The following is a 6,000-nucleotide window of genomic DNA, read 5'->3' as shown; positions in this document are numbered from 1 at the left end:
GATCACCTTGATTAGAAAGGGGCTACCCTGCCAACTCATTCCCTTGTTAGGTTGAATGAAAACTAACTAATAGGAGCAAGTACACGATTCCTCCTGTGTGCCGCCGAGCCTCTGTTGTTGCTGTCATGGAGTAATTATGGGATGTGAGGGGGCATATGTCAATGTAGTAGCCATAGCCACATGGGAGGGAGGGAGGGAGGGAGGGGGCTGCCGCTGGATGTGGAAGCGATAGTGGTTGCTTCTTCCGTTCTTCCTACATATTGTACTCATCATCAATCTGGCTAGCTGGCGGGACCCTCCCCCCTTCAGAGCATACATATATGCCTGGAATGGCTGGATTACTGAACTGCACATATGGCGAAATTACCTTCTTTTTTTGGATCTCAATTTTGCAGCAGAATGGTAAAGGAAATTCCACTGTTGGGGCAGTGAAAATAGAGCCAGGTAACTGAGTGAAAACCAATAGAGTAAAACAAAGATTTCAACAAAAATATTAAAATAGAGTAAAACAGCGGCTGCATTCACTTGATAATTCAGAAGCAGAGCAGTACGTGTGAGTCTCTTTGTATCCACCATAACTACCAACCTTAGCTAGGGTCACTCACTCACTAGAGAGGCAGCACAAGAGATTGTGAAGATGCATATTGACCACAAAACTAGGGAAATTGTGCGCCTATGGAAATTGCTCAACATCTTGTGAGCTTAACATGCCATTTTGGTGTGATTTTGACTCGGGACGGGCGTAGGGCCTATGAGCAAGCTAGGTGCAGATATAGTCCTTACGTACTCACGCCATCTTATTATTATGATTGATTCATCCATGCCTGCTTCGCGGAAGGCGGGCGGGGCATGGGCATGGATTGATACTAGCACTGAACTGAACTGAATTCGATTTTGTGTGTGTGGATCATACCATAAATATCTCCATGCTTGCTTCTTCAATGGATGAGGCATGGGCAGTGGTAGTCACTACTGTACTGAACTGAACAGTGTTGCGTGGACGGTGGATCACATCATGGCATACAGTGACCAGTTCGCGCCCGCCGTCAGAAGCTGAAGCTAAGGGTAATTCATGAATGATTGATCCAGGTCATGAACCATCTTCCTCCAATTAACACCTCTCTGTCTGTCTGATTTGATCATTGACAACCTGCAGTGCACTACATCTGATCTGATGATCTGTTTCTTCTGTTGGATGGGGAAATTAACTGTAGTAGGACACATGGATGTGGACCAGCAACAGCAACAGCAACAGGAAAAGACCGCACGTACCAAGCTATATAATGTCACCAAAAGCAAGCAAGATCCTCCTCCTGATGAGCAGCAACAGTAAATGATTATTTCTTTTATTCCTCTTAGCTATCAGCATCAGCAACAATCATACAACATGTCGTCTCCTGTTCCACCGGTCAGCAACTCGATTCAGATATATATATATATGCACGCCAAAATTTGGGCTATAACTGTGTTAATCCCTTGTTGGATCTACTAGGCAAGGGAGAGCAGCAGCGAGCCAGCGATAGATGGGCAGTGCTATGTCTCGCTTATAGCGAGACCTAGCCTGCTCTCGCGTCAGGCATCTGACAAACTGGCCGGCTCAGCCTCATTTTTTTTCTTCCTTTTCATGTTTCTTTCGTTTATCCTTTCTTTTATACTTGCAAATATTCTAAGTAAAAAAAACACATTACACAAAATATTTGAAAAAAAATGTTAACCAAGCATTTGAACAATGTTAAATGTGCATAAAGAAAATGTTTCTCATGTATACGAAAAATGTATACAAAAAAATATACGATATGTGTGAATAAAGTTCTTCATGTATTTAAAATATGGTAATCAAGAATTTGACAAAATAGTAAACAAGTATTCGAAAAATGTTAATTAATCATTTGATTGACCATGCATTAAAAAAATGTCACACTTCTATTTGGCAAAAATGTTAATCAAGCATTTGAAAATGATAAAAAATTTATAAAGAATGTTGACCATGTATTAAAAAAATGTCAAACTTGTATTTGAAAAAATGTGAATCAACCATTTGGAAATGATAAAATGTCTATAAAAAAAGTTGACCCTGTATTCAAAAAATGTTATCTTGCATTTGAAAAATGTTCATCAAGCATTTCAAAATGTGAAAAATGTGTATAGAAAATATTGACCATGTATTCAGAAAATATTAAATCTATATTTGGAAAATGTTAAACATGTATAAAGAAAATATTTCTCATGTATACGACAATGTATACAACAAATAGACAATTTGTGGGAAAAAAGTTGACCATCTATTTAGAAAATGTAAGCCAATCTTTTGAAGTAATGTTAAACAAGTATTTAAAAAAATTAATCAAGCATATGAAAAGTGTTAAATTTGTATAAAAAATGTTAACCATGTACTAAAAATGTTAGTCTTGTAATTGGAAAATGTTAAAATGTGTATAAAAAATATTGATCATGTATTAAAAATGTTAAAACTGTATTTTAAAAATATTACACGAGTAATACAAAAATGTTCTTGTCGTATACGAAAAAGGTAGAGTGAAAACTAAAGCAAACAAAGGAAAACAAAAAAACAATGAAAACTGAAGAAACAAGTGCAAAACGAATGAAAAATAGTGAAAAGCAGATAAAGAAAAAAACAAGAAAAATGTTGAAAACCAAGAGAGAAACAAATGACCGAATAAAAATGAAAACAAATAAAAAATAAAAAACCAAAAAGAAAATGATAAATGCGAGCGCTTTTGCGAGACGGGAGCTATATCTCGCTTAGCTCTCGCGGCGATAGATCATAATCGGACCTTGTTCGATTAAATGGGTTGTCTCAAGCGGCACAATTAACCAGAGGCCTTGGTTTTTTCTTCCGGAGTAGCAACCCGTCAAGACAGTTGGGTCAGGACACTAGGAGTTGGGCTAGGACACTAATGAAGCAGTTGTGACAGCCAGGAATGATCTAAACGTGAATCCAGTGACCGAAATTGCTGGAGGCATGAGAGAGCTCGGTTTCTATCCTAAATATGCCTGTGGTCTCTGTATACACCAGTGGCATTGACACTCCTTGTTGCCAAGATGTCTGAAGGAGTGAAGCATGCTTCCTAGATCCATGGCTGGCATGGACATTGGTTCAGGAGGTCATTGATCATGTATCTACTTGTGAGGCTTCCAGCTGGGGCACAGTACAAGACGATGATGACATGTTGTAGACTGTAATACTCGGTAGCGATGTCGTCGGCAATCCTAACGCTCAAGCGCCCAAGGGCGAATTAATATAAATATTTTTATTAAAGTTTAATACTTCTATTACTTTTAAAAATGATCCAGATCTATTATCAAAGGTTACCCGATGTACAAAACACCTCAAACTTTACATAAATTACATCGAGATTCCGGGACCGCTGCACAATCACTATCTTCGCCAAAGCGAGCCGTCGACGTGCCATTGTCATCGCTCGTCTACCGGAGCCAGCTTGACCTTTTCGATGACAGTTGCGAAGTCCTCTTTCGCGTGCCCCTAAGGACCAGCGCCCGGGAGCCGCAGTTTTCGCTGTTGAATCCTTGAATATATTTGAAGCACTGGAGACCAAATCTTGCAACACAACGAGAAACCCTAACCTCACCGTCCCAAGGAGATGAAAAGAATATATGCCAGGGGTCTGTCGATTATTCCAGATGGACGAACTCAAGGAGGATCGGAACCTGGAAGACAAATTTGAAGAAGAAGTGCCGCCATTTGCCCGAGTGCTGCCCCTACAAGGACTAAGAAACCCTAACCTAAACTGGAAACCAGAGTGGAGGCATCGAGATTCGCCTCCCCGCCATTGGTCGCCGGAGCGGTAGGCAGAGGGGAGGTGATTCCACCAACTCGCCGGCGAAGTCTGGAGTGGAGAGTTTTCTCTAGCGGCCAAGGGTTAGGGGAGGAAAAGCTAAACACCTCAGTTGGATTGCCCAAGTAACCACATAACAACGTTGATAAATATTAATCAGACGAACTACTATTTTGATACATATCAATTATAGTGGTATTTTAATAAGAAGAAATGTGATCACCAACCCACGGGAGTGGCTGGTTGTTGTGGGCAAAGTCCCGTCTGGCTTTCGTCGACACAGACGACGTAGCGCCCATGGATCTCCCCAACCCTTCCCACTCCCGAGCTTCGTCTTAGGGTGAAAGCCTAGGGCCCTGTTGCAGATTCAGAAAATGGTGTCACTCTCGCACCAGCTCCCTCCTTGGGGCGTCGTTTTGAAGACTATGTCCCCTCCTCTTTTATACGTACACATTGTCATGTTTCCCCAACTGGCTTTACGAGTTGTTTCCCTGTGACTCATGCTGCAACGATGATTGCGGCATGAGGCGCTAGACCGTGACATGTTCTCCAATCTCCACCGGCTGTCGACTGCTTGGGTTTGTACTCGTGTCTTCTTGATGTGTAGCACTGAAGTCAGAGCTATGTGTCGAGAGAGGTGGCTCGGTGGCAATGGCCAATGATGCCCTGCGAAAGGGTAGGTTCAATATTTGACAATCTTCGGTGGTCAGCCTGACCCTCATCACCAAAGTCAGAGCTGCCTAGTTCTTGGTGCATTTGGCCGATTGTTTGGCATAGGCTGGCAGGATCACATGTGTCATTCACTGTGTGGTCTCTTGGTTGGACTTAATTCTAGGATGAAGTCGGGGTCACTTGCTCGCGGAGATGTGATGATGATGGCAGTTACTAGCAACCTCGGTTGAGTTCCTCTCTTCTACGGTGTGTATGGTCTTTGTGGGTAGCCTGTTTGGCTGGGATGATTACAGTTTTTTTTTTTGCAAAGGCCACCGTACCTGTCCCATCATGATATTCCATCTGCTGGTAGGATGTCAAATGAGTGAAACAATTTCATGGCGCTGATTAATTTTACGGTCTCCGCACAGTTGCTCTAATGGGTACAAACAAGTCAATTAAGAAAACTTTAGCCTTTTGCTCCAAACTTTTGTTGCCCTTGATTTGTCGTCACACAACGCTTGCATCAGCACTGTACTCGGATTCCCCTAATCGTTCTCGTTCCTGGCACATGTATTTTATGTATTTTTCATAGTTATTATCCTTTTTCTAGACATGCTTCATTTCGCCTGCTATATTTTCTTCTGAATATTGTTTTATGAAATGCTAGTATTGACACATGGCGTCTGAATGAGACATGAGCTATGACCATATATCTATTTATTTGATTTACTTAGGGTCTTGCTTCTGCGTCAGCAAGGTTGGCTCAACATATCATTTCGGGTCTTCTCACACAGGAAACTAACTGGCAATATAGGTTGTCTTAACATATCATTTTCACTTAGAACATGGTTCAGATCCTATCATGACATTCCATCTCTGCTGGTAGGATGTCAAGAGACTGGAACAGTTTATGCGGTGCTGGTTAGTGCAGTGGGAAAATAAATGCCCGAAGGGGTGTCATCTCAGATTCAAAGTCAGCCGGGATCTGATGGTGGGCAGAATCAGATCAAGGAGCTTTTTAGCCGTTTGCTCCTGGCTTTGCTAGCCCATGATTATATTCAGTCAGAGTATGCCCTTTGCCGTCCTATAATGTCTACGTCAGCAGTGTACTTGGATCTCTCGAATTGTTTTGATCAGTGTCAAGCATGTTGTATTGTCCATAGTTCTTCTGATCTAGACTTCCACTGTCCCTCCCGAAATTATCTTTCTGAATAACATGATACTCTTGCCAAGGAAGCATACTCATGTGCTTGTGCAATTCTGATATTGAGGATGAAAGTGTCAACTTCTCTGCAGTCTCAAAGTGTCAATTCTTCGGCCATCAAGAGCACCTTTACGCTGGCGGCCTTTGTCAATTCTTCCCCTGCATGGGTACCAGTTTTACTTGTAGCTTAACTTCTGCTATTAGGGATAAATTTTCCAGCAAAGAGCATTTTCATCCAAATCTTATGTCCAACTGATACAACCGCAATTAGAGAATGCCGGCCTCTGCATAATAAGATGCACACAGTCAAGGAAAAGTTAAAGA

The sequence above is a fragment of the Triticum aestivum genome, chromosome 5D (genome assembly GCF_018294505.1).
Source record: "Triticum aestivum cultivar Chinese Spring chromosome 5D, IWGSC CS RefSeq v2.1, whole genome shotgun sequence".
Classification (NCBI taxonomy): Eukaryota; Viridiplantae; Streptophyta; class Magnoliopsida; order Poales; family Poaceae; genus Triticum; species Triticum aestivum.
The sequence above is the reverse complement of the archived record's forward strand: the minus strand, read 5'-3'. Positions refer to the sequence as shown.